Genomic DNA, 14437 nt, shown 5'->3' with positions numbered 1-14437 from the left:
AGTGGCTCACACCTGTAATCCCAGCACTTTGGGAGGCCGAGACAGGCGCATTACCTGAGGTCAGGAGTTCGAGACCAGCCTGACCAACATGGAGAAACCCCGTCTCTACTAAAAATACAAAATTAGCTGGGCACAGTGGCACATGCCTGTAATCCCAGCTACTTGGGAGGCTGAGGCAGGAGAATCGCTTGAACCCAGGGGGTTGCAGTGAAGTCGAGATCACGCCATTGCCCTCCAGCCTGGGCAACAAGAGTGAAACTCCATCTCAAAAAAAAAAAGAAATAAAAATAATATTGAAAATATATATTTACAGATGTAATGATATGCTGTCTGAAATCTGCTTCACAATTAAACAGCTTGCTCATGAGTTGATAACTGTTAAGGATGAATAACAGGGACATGGGGATTTATTACAGTACTCTTTTTTTGTATGTGTTTACAATTTTCCATAATAAAGGAATTTAAAAATCCTACTCCTCATAAACATCATTAATATTTTCATAAATTTAGGGGAGAAAGCACATCATCTCTAACTGAAAGCCATTACTAACCTTCCCTTCTGAGAATCTTAACTTTCCTGTGAGTTTTAGGTTTCCAAAGTTGTAGGAGAGCTCACAAAACACATGGTACTGTCCCTAAATGTGATGTGTTAACATAGCCTGACAAAATGTCCACCCCCAAAAAACTTAAATTACTAATAGCAGAAATAAAAAATATACATGTTTGTTAAGATCAGATGATTTTTTTTTTTTTTTTTTTTTTTTTTTTTGAGAAGGTCAGACGGAGTTTCGGTCTTGTTGCCCAGGCAGGAGTGCAATGGCGTGATCTCGGCTCACCACAACCTTCACCTCCCAGGTGTAAGCAATTCTCCTGCCTCAGCCTCCCAAGTAGCTGGAATTACAGGCTTGTGCCACCACACCGGGGTAATTTTGTATTTTTTTTTTTTTTTTTTTTAGTAGAGACGGGGTTTCTCCATGTTGGTCAGGCTGGTCTCAAACTCCCAACCTCTGGTGATCCACCTGCCTCAGCCTCCCAAAGTGCTGGGATTACAGGAGTGAGCTACTGTACCCAGCCCGACATTTTTCATATAAAGAGATTTGTTCCTGTGAACTCACTCGCTGGAGCAAAAAGAAACAATTTAGATAATTTCAGCAGGTAAAATTACAGTATCTCAAAAGATTCATTTTGGTGTTTCGTATTTTACCTGCCTTCTAAAAGTAAAATTATCAATAATGTAAATGGCTAACCACTTACTATTTTGATTCTCTTTATAGTGAACAAAACTCCTGAATGACGATTTATTTCAGTACTGATCATCAGCAGCAATAAAAATTTGGCATCCAAAAATTATCAGTAAGATACAATAGAGTAGTCTAAATGGACTTCAGATAGTTAAGACACCATAATTAGTTTTTTAAATGCCACTCAATAGGCTTAGAGAAGATTTCCTTCTAAATGCATAAAATGAGAAAATACTTAAGATCCAATAAAGAGCCTTACAGCAGTCACCTGCCTTATCCAAGGGGCTGCATTTCGAGATCCCCAGGGATGCCCGCAACTATGTTTTTTCATATACATACATACCTATGATAAAGTTTATTATATAAATCAAGCATAGTAAGAGATTAACAATAACTAGCAATAAGATATAACAATTATAACAATATGCTATAATAAAAGTTACATGAGTATGGTCTCTCAGAGCATCTCACTGTGCTGTACTCACCCTTCTTGTGAAGGTGTGAGACAATACAATGCCTATGTAATGAGATGAAGTGAGGTGAGTGACACAGGCATCGGAAGGTCAGCATTAGGCTACTTACTACTGACCTTCTGTATTCCTGAATATGTGTTATGGTCCCTGACTTAGAGTAAATGGCTTGGTGTCATTCGTCTCTGGGGATTCCTTGCTGAGTCTTCAAATAGGCTCAATGCTTTCTGGCACAGTATGTTGCCATCAAGTGGAACTTGTCTGCTCATGTCTTCCACCCACCAGTGTAATGCCTTTTCCAAATTAACTAAGCACTTATTACACAATGTAACTATCACTTTTACAGTTTGAGGTTTGACAGCAGAACTAGCAAGAATTTCTTTCTTCACAATTTCTTTTCTTTCATAATTGTGAAGAAAGAAAAAGAAATTCTTATTAGACCTGCTTACAGTGGGTCTTAGCAATCTCAGCCTATTATTTTTTTCTTTCCTTATTGAGAGCTTTCAACTTTTCACGTAAAGGAAGCACTCTATGGCAGAAGCCCCTCTGGTGTACCCATATTGCTAGGATCACTACTGCTGTACTTTGGGGGCCCTTATTAAGTAAAATCAGGGTGACTTGAACACAAGTACTGCAAAACTGCAACAGTCTATCTGATAATCAAGACAACTACTAAGTGACTAATGGCAGGAGGCATCGACAGCGTAGAGATGCTGGACAAAGGGATGATTCATGTCTGAGCAGGACAGTGCAAGATTTCATCACACTACTGAGGACAATACAGAATTTAATTATGAGTTATTTCTGAAATTTTCCATTTAATATTTGCAGACCCCAATGACCATGGGTAACTAAAATGCAGAAAACAAAACTGTGAATAAGGGAGACAGGGAGGTGGAATACCATATTAACTTGGCATTATTTTCCATTTCCATAGGTGGACCCAAAGCTGCCAATGGTGCACACTGACCAAATATGTTGCCATCATTTAATATTAAAATAAGCTCCAAGAATGCATCTAAACATTTTCATCTTGCTGTATCAAATGAGCGAGCCACTGGATGTAACTAAGAATGCCCTTTCTTATTTGGAGGTCAAGGGTGCAATGTTTTTTGTTGCAGTAAGGTTTGACCCACAGAGCTCTAAGTACTCCACAAACGATATTTCCATCATGACTCTCCGGCTTCAGAATTCCTATTTTTATTTATTTATTTGTTTATTTATTTATTTTTGAGACAGCGTCTTGTTCTGTCACCCAGTGCAGTGGTGTGATCCTGGCTCACTGCAGCCTTGACCTCCTGGGCTCAAGTGATCCTCCCGCCTCAGCCTCCTGAGCAGCTGGGACTACAGGCACACACCACTGCACTGAGCTACTTTTTTGTATTTGTAGAGATGGAGTTTCACTATGTTGCCCAGGCTGGTCTTAAGCTCAAGCTTCCACCAGCCTTGGCCTCCCAAAGTACTAGGATTACAGGCGTGCGCCACCGCACCCAGCCTAGAATTTCTAGTAGTATGTTTTTTACAAAAAGAAATGAGTTGGGAAAAAAAGAGTGAACAGACATATGGTGTGTGCCAAAATGTATACTGCAGGAAACATCTTGAAGTCTCAAAAAGGGTGACACAGTGGGGAGTAGGGAATGTATTTATAATACAATAAGTTACAGAAGTCATTTGCACCCAGGTGTGGTGGCTCACACGTGTAATCCCAGTACTTTGGGAGGCTAAGGTGGGAGGATCACTTGAGCCTGGGAGTTTGAAAACAGCCTCAGCAACATAGAGAGACCCGGTCTTTACAAAAAATAAAATTATAGTAGCTGGGCCCTCTGATAACACGCACCCGCAGGGAGTCCCAGCTACTCAGGAGGCTAAGGCGGGAGCTTGGCTTGAGCAAAGGAGACTTCAAGGTTACATTAAGCTACAATGGCACCACCACACTCCAGGCTGGGCCAAAAGACCAAGACCTTGTCTCAAAAAAGCAGCTACCTGCTTCCAAAAATAAACCCACTGCACCAGAATAAAAGACCCCTCTCTGCAATGAACTTTAGACTCACATAAGACTGCACAGCCTGTACTTTGTTTCTTAAGTTTTCACATCACTCTTATCAGCTTGAAGTTTAACGCCATTTTTACTTGCTTTCTCATTTTTTGTTCAATAATCTAGTCAATGAATTTAAGAAACTGACATTTTTAAAAAAACTATTCTCATATATGTATCCCCGATCTCGGGTAAGTTAGAGAATTTGAATTTCTGAGTCCCTTATGACTAGGCAAGCCCATTTTGTATGAATACCAGACAAAGCTAGAACCAACCAGCCTTTATACAAATTATCAAAACATTGAGAACAAATTTTTTGGCTGTGTGCAGTGGCCCATACCTATAATCCCAGCACTTTGCAAGGCCAAGATGGGCAGATTGCTTGAGCCCAGGAGTTCGCAGCCAACCTGGGCAACATGGTGAACCCCGCCTCTACAAAATACAAACAGATTAGGCAGGTGTGGTGACATGCACCTGTAGTCCCAGCTACTAGGGAGGCTGGGATGAGAGGATCACTTGAGCCCAAGATGTGACTGCACCCTACAATCTACTGTATTTGCTGGCTTCTATATAATACATTAAATCCTGCCTATGTCCTGACACTGCTATAGAAGACACATGCATGGAAGAATAATTAAAAAGGGGATACAGTTATGGCAGATGCATATCAATTAACCCTCTAGCAACTTTCTTGACACCTCCTGTTTACAATCCCAAAGAGAGCCAGTGAGTTGGCTCAAGTTTGTAATCCCAGCATTTTCGGAGGCCAACATGGGAGCATCACTTGAGCTCAGGAGTTCAAGACCAGCCTGGGAACACAGCAAGACATCATCTTGACTGAAAAAAAAAAAATTTGCCTGCAGTGAGTTATGATCACACCACTGCACTCCAGCCCGGGCAACAGAGCCAGACCTTGTCTCTCAAAATAAAAAGTTCCAATATATGCTACGACAAGTATTAACCCTGCCGGGCGCGGTGGCTCACGCTTGTAATCCCAGCACTTTGGGAGGCCGAGGCAGGCAGATCACGAGGTCAGGAGATTGAGACCACGGTGAAACCCCATCTCTACTAAAAAATACAAAAAAAAAACTGGCTGGGCGTGGTGGCGGGCGCCTGTAGTCCCAGCTACTCGGAGAGGCTGAGGCAGGAGAATGGCGTGAACCCGGGAGGCGGAGCTTGCAGTGAGCCGAGATTGCGCCACTGCACTCCAGCCTGGGCGACAGAGCAAGACTCCGTCTCAAAAAAAAAAAAAAAGGATTAACCTTGAAGATATTACGCTAAGTCAAATACATTAGACACAAAGTGAAAAATATCTTATGGTCCTACTTAAACAAAAGTATGTATGTGGGCAAATTCATAAAGACAGAAAGAAGGATGAGATGTTATCAGATGCTGGGGGAAGGGGAAATGGGGAGCTACTGCCTAACGGTTGTACAGTTTCTGTCTAGTAACGAAAAAGTTTTGGAAATGGTGGTTTTGGAAATGGTGGTGAGGGTCATAATGACACTGTAAATGCAATTAACACCACTAAACTATACACTTAATGACGGTTAAAATGGTAAATTTTATGTTATGTATGTTTTAAGTGCTTAAAAACTAGATCACAGGTACAAAGTTCTGATGTCAGAGAAGTATCTGCATCTCACTGCAAAATGCTCTCTAAAAATTTTTAAATAGATGCATTCTAATCACAATAATACTTGGTACTATGATGACAAAATACTATTTTTGGTTCAGACAGACTATTATCAAATAAAACAGAAATATTTTGAGATAAAATTTTTCTGAAGGCTCAGCACTACTTGGGGATCTTTCTCTTGATGTCACATTATTCATTATTTTGGTAACTGTACACTACTTACATAATTACTATGACTATTAGAAAGGTATCTTTGGCTGAGCGCGGTGGCTCATGCTTGTAATCCCAGCAGTTTGAGAGGCCAAGGCAGGCAGATCACTTGAGGTCAGGAGTTCGAGACCAGCCTGGCCAACATGGTGAAACCCCATCTTTACTAAAAATACAAAAATTAGCCGGTGTGGTGGCGGGTGCCTGTAATCCCAGCTACTCAGGAGGCTGAGGCAGGAGAATTGCTTGAACCTAGGAGGCGGAGGTTGCAGTGAGCCAAGATCGAGCCACTGCACTCCAGCCTGTGTGAGAGCAAGACTCCATCTCAAAAAAAAAGAAAAAAAGAAAGCTATCTTCTATTTCCCACCATCAGAAAATAGCAGTTATAAAAATAAAGGGGAAAGGCAAGCATTAATCCAGCAGTAATGAGTTGTAATCAAAGGTATCATTTACAAACTCATGGTTTTGAATACACAAACATACATATACATGCAGATAAAAAGATATAAACATAGATGTTTGTGTATGCATGGATGAATATACATATATTTCTAGTTCTGCTCACTGAGAAGAGCCTAGGAGGAATGACACCACAGTGGCAATGGGCACACATAGAACTTAGATCTCGGTTTCTAAATATCATTCTCCAAAAAGGGAACGAGAGCTCCTCCTTGGAAAAGTGATTGATTCCAGGGCTGAAGCAGGAAAAATACAAGTTGAACCTCGAACATCTATGATGCCAGAAAATAGAAGGTGCTTTCCCGCAACAAAGAGGGTGAGGGCATATCGAAAGGACACAAGTTAAACTAAAGGTCAAAACTGGAACAAATTGGAGCAACAAAATAATGATAGGATTAGATTATAAACCACAGGCGGGTCACTGTGACTCTTGCCTCCTGTAATCCCAACACTTTGGGAAACCAAGGCAGGAGGACTGCTTGAGCCAAGGAGTTCAAAACCAGCCTGGAGTATAGCCTGTACTTTCTCTCCTTCAACTGAATTAAAACAAGGCTGAGATATTTAAAAAAATTTACATATGGTAAATCCATGTTTCATTCTTTGAAAAGCAACCTACAATAGAAAAAAGACTAAGTCACTGAATTAATAGATGTAAGTAATGTTATTTATAATGTTAAACTATATAAAAGAGGCCAGGTGCAGTGACTCACACCTGTAATCCCAGCACTTTGGAAGTCCGAAGAGGGTGGATCTCTTGAGGTCAGGAGTTCAAGACCAGCCTGGCCAACATGGCAAAACCCTATCTCTACTAAAAATACAAAAATTAGTCAGGTGTGGTGGCAGACTCCTGTAGTCCCAGCTACTCAGGAGGCTGAGGCAGGAGAATCACTTGAACCCAGGAGGCAGAGGTTGCAGTGAGCTGAGATCGCACCACTGCACTACAGCTTGGGTGACAAGAGTGAAACTGTCTCAAACAAGCAAACAAGACACAGTATCAGTCTGAATTTTTAATTCTCCAGAATAACAAAGCTTAAAGCAAAAGAAAATATCCCACCTCTCCTCCTCCAAAAGAAAAATCAACAGGGTTCACGGCACCCCAAAAGTTTCTACAGATCCAACACCACAATCTTAACCTAACACTACTACTGTCTCAAAACATAAGAATCAAAGGAATTGTCTCCAATAAGCCTTTCCCAATGAAAAGCCAAATATAAAGTACTGATATAGAAATCCATACATTCTTAAAGGTAACCCAAAGATTATGCTAACTGCAATGTGACAGATACATTACTGGTAAGATTCAAACCCAGGCACAGAGCCAAATCACTCTGAATAGATATTGTGATTAACTGATTAGTGAGAGAGGGTTCAGTCATACATCTCATAGATCAATAACTTGTTATAAATCTCATAACATTCTAAATCGCTGCTTGTTTTTCCAAGATTTAACACGAGCCAGTCATAAGTCCTCGTAATACTAAGATTCTAGGGCTGATCCTGTCATCAATTTACTTAAAAACAACTGATAGTTGGACAGGCGTGGTGGCTCACACTTGTAATCCCAGCACTTTGGTAAGCCGAGGCAGGTGAATCATGAGGTCAGGAGTTCAAGACCAGCCTGGCCAATATGGTGAAACCCCGTCTCTACTAAAAATACAAAAAAATTAGCTGGGTGTGGTGGTGAGCGCCTGTAATCCCAGTTACCTGTGAAGCTAAGGTAGGAGAATCTCTTGAACGCCAGAGGCGGAGAATGCAGTGAGCCAAGATTGCACCACTGCACTCCAGCCCAGGTGGCAGTGTGAGACTCCATCTCTTTTTTTTTTTTTTTGAGACGGAGTCTGGCTCTATCTCCCAGGCTGGAGTGCAGTGGTGCGATCTCGGCTCACTGCAAGCTCCGCCTCCCTGGTTCATGCCATTCTCCTGCCTCAGCCTCTCCGAGTAGCTGGGACTACAGGCGCCCGCCACCACGCCCGGCTAATTTTTTATATTTTTTTTAGTAGAGACGGGGTTTCACCGTGGTCTCGATCTCCTGACCTCGTGATCCGCCCGCCTCGGCCTCCCAAAGTGCTGGGATTACAAGCTTGAGCCACCGTGCCCGGCCTCCATCTCAAAAAATAATAATAAATAACTAGCTGGGCGCAGTGGCTCACACCTGTAATCCCAGCACTCTGGGAGGCTGAGGCAGGCAGATCACAAGGTCAGGAAATTGAGACCATCCTGGCTAACACAGTGAAACCCTGTCTCTACTAAAAAAATACAAAAAATTAGCCAGGCGTGGTGGCAGCTGCCTGTAGTCCCAGCTACTTGGGAGGCTGAGGCAGGAGAATCACTTGAACCCAGGAGGCGGAGCTTGCAGTGAGCTGAGATCGCGCCACTGCACTCCAGCCTGGGCGACAAAGCGAGACTCCGTCCCCCCAAAAAAATAAAAATAAAAATAACTGTTAGGGCCAGGCGCAGTGGCTCATGCCTGTAATCCCAACACTTTGGGAGGCTGAGGCAGGTGGATCACGAGGTCAGGAGATCAAGACCATCCTGGCTAACACAGTGAAACTCCGTCTCTATGAAAAACACAAAAAATTAGCCGGGCATGGTGGCGGGCGCCTGTAGTCCCAGCTACTTGGGAGGCTGAGGCAGAATGGTGTGAACCTGGGAGCCAGAGACAGAGCGAGACTCTGTCTCAAAAAAAAAAAAAAAAAACTGATAGTGCATATGAAACATTGCTTTCAATCATAGCCAGACATTTTTCCAGAATACACAAAGAACAGGCAGATAAGGTAGAACACAAAACAAACAGTGCAAACTTTTGTAAAGTCTCACAAAAAGAAACAGCTTTTTGCAGTGAGGGAGGAATGGCATGAGGGTCGAAAAACTGTTGGGTACTATGTTCAGCACCTGAGTGACAGGATCATTGTATCCTAAACCTCAGCATCACACAATATACCCGGGTAACAAACCTACGTGTGTACCTCCTGAATCTAAAATGAAAGTTGAAAAAGATAAAGAAACAAGCAGCCTGGCCAACATAGTGAAACCTCGTCTTTACTAAAACTACAAAAATTAGCTGGGAGTGGTGGAGGGTGCCTGTATCCCAGCTACTCGGGAGGTGGAGGCTGCAGTGGGCTGAGATTGAGCCCCTGCACTCCAGCCTGAGCGACTCCCTCTCAAAAAAAAAGAAACAAGAAACAAGGCCGGGCACAGTGGATCACGCCTATAATCCTAACGCTTAGGGAGGCTGAGGTGGGAGAATTGTTTGAGCCCAGGAGTTCGAGACCAGCCTGGGCAACACAATGAGACCCTCTTTGCTCTGTCACCCAGGCTAGAGTATAGTGGCTCACTGCAGCCTCCACCTCCTGGGTTCAAGTAATCCTCTCACCTCAACCTCCCTAGTAGCTGGAATTACAGGCCTGCACCACCACGCCTGGCTAATTTCTGTATTTTTTGTACAGACAGGGTTCGCCATGTTGCCCAAGCTGGTCTCAAGCTGCTGGGCTCAAGTGATCCACCCACCTCAACCTCCCAAAGTGCTGGGATTACAGACCCGAGCCACCGTACCTGGCCAGAAGCAGCTTTTTAAACAACTCCACACCTGTAGGTCAAAAACTTAACGAGACCAGCCTGGCCAACATGGTGAAGCCCCATCTCTACTAAAAATACAAACTCCAGCCTGGGTCACAGAGCGAGACTCCATCTCAAAATAAATAAATAAATAAATGAACTTAGCAAGGGCAGGGACCAAATCAGAAAATGCTGCAGTACTCCAAGTTTTCTCCTCTTCTTTCTACATTCTCTGTGTTCTCATCCTATTTCATAACTACTATTTAACACTCTAAAAAATACAAATGTTAGCTGGGTGCGGTGGCTCACGCTTGTAATCCCAGCACTTTGGGAGGCCGAGGCGGGCGGATCACGAGGTCAGGAGATCGAGACCACGGTGAAACTCCATCTCTACTAAAAATACAAAAAAATTAGCCGGGCGTGGTGGCGAGCGCCTGTAGTCCCACCTACTCGGAGAGGCTGGGGCAGGAGAATGGCGTGAACCCGGGAGGCGGAGCTTGCAGTGAGCCAAGATTGCGCCACTGCACTCCAGCCTGGGCGACAGAGCGCGACTCCGTCTCAAAAAAAAAAAAAAAAATACAAATGTTAAAGCAAGCAAAGTGTACTACCGTTTCTGCAAAGTAGGAACAATATTTGCTTCTATCTCCACAAATATTTTTTTCCAAGGAGATCTAAGAAACAGCTAACAATGTTTGGCTCCAAGGAAAGCTGGATGACAAGGGTACAAGAAGTGGAGGGAGATTTTCATTCTATTCCCTATTGACAATTTTATATTTTGGTTTTCTGTTTGTTTTAGAGACAGGGTCTCACTCTGTCACTCAGGCTGGAGTGCAGTGGTGCAATCACAGATCACTGCCACTTCCAACCTGGTCATCTGGCCTCAGCTTCCCAACAGCGGGTACTACAGGCATGCGCCACCACGCCTGGCCAATTTTTTTTTTATTATTTTTTGTAGACACGGGGTCTCACCATGTTGCCCAGACTAACATCCTAAATTTTGAGCCACGTGAACATAGTTTTTGTTCAAAACATTAGTATACCAATAAATAAATGCTGATGACTCTCCATATCCATCTTTCTCTCTTCACTAGAACTTAAGTTCCATGAAGCCAGAGATTTTTTAACTACTATATCCACACATCTGGTTTAAAGCTGGTCCTTGAGAAGCCCTCGTTGAATGGCTAAATCACTCCTTAACCTCTCACTAAGTTCCACACTTATTTCCAATTACCTACTTCTCACCTCCACTTGAACAACGAAATCCAACTTAACATGTCCAATCCAACCCCATCCCATACAACAGCCTGCTTCCCCCAACCTCTTCTTCATCTCAGTACACAGCATCATCATCCTCCAGCGGAAGCCAGAAACCCAGAAGTGACCCATCCCAACTGCATGCTCATCCAAAACACGACAATTTCAGTAAGTATCTTCAACTTCAAAATAAATCTCAAAACCTTTTCACTTGTACCTTAACCCTCCACAGCCACTGCTCTTCTCACTGGTCTCCTTGTGTCTCTCTTCTCCAATCGACAGTCTGATTCTCATTCAGATCTTATCACTCTCAGTTTAGAAGAGTTCCAAAAGCCTTTTAATGTATCGTAAGAACAAAAGCCAACATGATCCAGCCCCTGGCTAGGACCCACCTTTAATCTCTTACTAGGACCCACCTTTAATCTCTTACTAGGGTCCACCTTAAGCCAATTTCAGTTTGTTCAATCCAAGTTTGATAGCACCTCAGGGTTTTTCCATTTGCTCCTCCCTAAAATAGGAAAACTTTTCCCTCAGAATTTCAAACTTCACCCTCAGGAAGTTCTTTTCTGGTTACAGTATCTGAAGTAATCTCCCAATCACTACCACAACTCCTTACCTTATTTCCCACACAGCACTTATTCTCTGAGATTATTTCTTATTTACTGTCTGTCTCTCCATCCCAAGCCAGAACTGACACTCCAAAAGGATAGAAATTTAATGGGTTGGCCAGGCGTGGTGGCTCACGCCTGTAATCCCAGCACTCTGGGAGGCTGAGGAGGGCGGATCTTGAGGTCAAGAGATCAAGACCATCCTGGCCAACATGTTGAAACCCAGTCTCTACTAAAAATACAAAAATTAGCTGGGCGTGGTGGCGTGCGCCTGTAGTGCCAGCTACTCAGGAGGCTGAGGCAGGAGAATTGCTTGAACCTGGGAGGCAGAGGTTGCAGTGAGCCGAGATCATGCCACCACACTTCAGCCCGGCGACAAAGCGAGACTCCGTCTCAAGAAAAAAAAAAAAAAAAAAGAAATGTCATGTGTCTTGTTTACCCTTGTATCTTTAATGCCTGCAGCACTGCTTGGCAAATAAACCAGGTGCTTAATAAATATTTGTCAACTGACAGAAGACAACGCAAAAATGACTTTAAAGAAGGTCCATAACATTTAATCTAGTGACGAACTGGTGAGGGTAAAAGACATGGATAATCTTCACATTTATAGAACACTGAAAGCCACCAGAAAGGATGGAGAATGAAGAGTATTTCAGATGCAGGAGAACATCCAAATACTCAAAAGGCAATTGAAAAGGAATTTTTCCCACGCTATGTGCATGCACATTGTAGAAATGTTCCCCCAACTCATAAACAGCAACTGAAAAAAACAAGTAATTCAAAACACTGTGGGCTGGGCACAGTAGCTCAGGCCTGTAATCCCAGCACTTTGGGAGGCCTAAGCAGGCGAATCACCTGAGGTCAGGGGTTCGAGACCAGCCTGGCCAACGTGGTGAAAGCCCGTCTCCACTAAAAACACAAAATTAGCCAGGCATGGTGGCGCATGCCAGTAATCCCAGCTACATGGAAGGCTAAGGCAGAAGAATTGCTTGAACCTGGGAGGCGGAGGTTGCAGTGAAGCGAGATGGCACCACTGCACTCCAGCCTGGGTGACAAAAGCAAAACTCCATCTCAAAACAAAAAAAGTGTGTACTTCTCTTATCTCACGTGACTCTTTTGGAAGGATCTTCCAGATACTGTATATGGGCAAAAGAAGCAAAGTATAGCTCATTTGTTCATGTGTCTGTCTTGAAAAGGAATGTAAGATTCTAAAGGATAGGCAACAGTGTTTTGAATGTTTTTAAGCGATTATTATGTAGTCAGTTGTCAATCAGATCAAAGTGATTATTTCCCATACTTTACTACGAAGGTAGGCTTGGCCAGATCTAGTTCAAAGACGTTTATGTTGAACAGTCACAATCTATAGCGAATGTTAATATTTTGCATCTTATCTTCAAAATTTAAACGCCCAGGGTACTGGCCTTCAACTGTTAATATTAATCCATGGGGCAAAGGTGTGGGCTTAACATTAATAACAGTCTGCAATTCACAGATGTTTTATTTGCATGCACGTAATGGTAGGGAATGGTCCAGACTCCCTAGATGGTAAGCAAGTGCCAGAAAGCGTGTGAGGATCTTATTTCACCAGACCCTAAGGGTTGAGACAAGAGGTCTAGCGTGCAGGGAGGATACTCTTCCCCAAAGCTATCAATCTTTGCAGTCTGCGGAAACAAAAGTGAAAACACTTGTGGTAAGGATGCATGAGATGCCCCCACACACACACACAAACACACAGAGTTGTGTATTCGTGTGAGCACGTAAATATGTAGAAGAGTACACGCACTCTCACCTTCCCTCCTTCGGAGGAAAATGGGGCCGCGGGAGAGGCGGCCAAGATAGGGTTGGGGAGGCCCGGGATCCAGTCCAGGGGGTGGCAGGGCTTAGGGGTCAGCGCTCTGGGGAGCCGAGGTCACTTACAGGATGCCATCTTCCCGGGCCTCCCCCTTTCATCCCTCTCCCCACACCTCGTCGCCCCCAACTCCTCTCCTCCGCCCAGCCCCGCCACCCATTAACCGGGAAGGGAAGTTTCCCGGCGCCTGCAGCCCAGCTCCCCGACCCTCAGCGGGGTTACCTTCTGCAGAAGCAGGGCAAGGGGCAGGGGACAAGGGGAGGGGGAGGCAGCCCGAAGGAGTGAAAGACGAAGCCCCGGCGAGGAAGGTGGGCGGAGGCGGCGGCGGCGGCTGTCAGCTCGCGTTCCCCTGCTCACAGCGCTGCCATTACTGTGCGCCGAGGCCGCCTCCCCGGCCGGCCGCCGCCACCGGCCCCGGAGACGCGGGGGGTGGGGAGCGAAGCCCGGGGAGCCCGCGCGCCGACACTCACCTGTCTCCGCGAGGAAAGACAGCAAAGTCCAAGGCCGCCGCCGCTCCCCGGCGGGACAGGGGCGGTAGGGAGGGGGGGAAAGGGGAGAAGGACGGGCCGATCACGGGATCCGTAAAACAATCGTCCTCCTCTGCCTCCGGCTTTGCCCAACACACACCCTCTGGTCTCCTTCTTCCGCTGCTGCCAAATCCCCCCCGCCCCCCGGAAAGCAATGGTACAGGCCGCATTACGGCAAGCGCAGGGAGCCAAGCTTCATGTGATTGCGAAAGGCCACAGAAATTAATATTCCAAGTGATTCCTTGCTGGGCTTGCTGTCAATGAGGCAATTGCGGTTGAGCTGATGGACACAATACCCACCCACTACCCGTTAGTCCAGGGACTGCTAATAACAATATGTTGGAATGGTGCTTTCAACAGAAGTATGTTTTCCTTGTTTCAGACCTATGTGAATATCCTAAGACACCACAATCCTCTTGCCACACACTTCCTTGGGCTTTGCAAATGATCAAAAATATATTAGCAAAACTACTTTTCCTCTCTGACAAACTCTTTTTCTAGTTAGTTTTTATCTACAGAGAATTTCTTGGACATACATGTATTTTCGACAAAGAAACTTCACATCTTTTTCACTAATACCCCACCTTCAACAA

General features: G+C 44.4%; 1 protein-coding gene across 3 annotated transcripts in view; it reads right to left on the bottom strand.

The window, feature by feature from the left end:
• The window catches only part of CUL2 (cullin 2), an 88734-nt gene extending 74790 nt beyond the window's left edge, over positions 1–13944 (bottom strand). The window contains exon 1 of one of the 3 annotated variants that reach the window (XM_032143608.2): positions 13788–13944. The gene's annotated coding sequence lies outside the window, so the exon portion shown is untranslated. Of the gene's footprint in view, positions 1–13257; positions 13434–13539; positions 13695–13787 lie in introns of those variants that run through there. The other 2 variants (XM_032143617.2, XM_058436543.1) reach the window with 2 other exon arrangements.
• Between the last annotated feature and the right edge of the window lie 493 nt (positions 13945–14437).

The sequence above is a fragment of the Hylobates moloch genome, unplaced genomic scaffold, assembly GCF_009828535.3.
Source record: "Hylobates moloch isolate HMO894 unplaced genomic scaffold, HMol_V3 SCAFFOLD_3, whole genome shotgun sequence".
Taxonomy (NCBI): Eukaryota; Metazoa; Chordata; class Mammalia; order Primates; family Hylobatidae; genus Hylobates; species Hylobates moloch.
The sequence above is the reverse complement of the archived record's forward strand: the minus strand, read 5'-3'. Positions and strand labels throughout refer to the sequence as shown.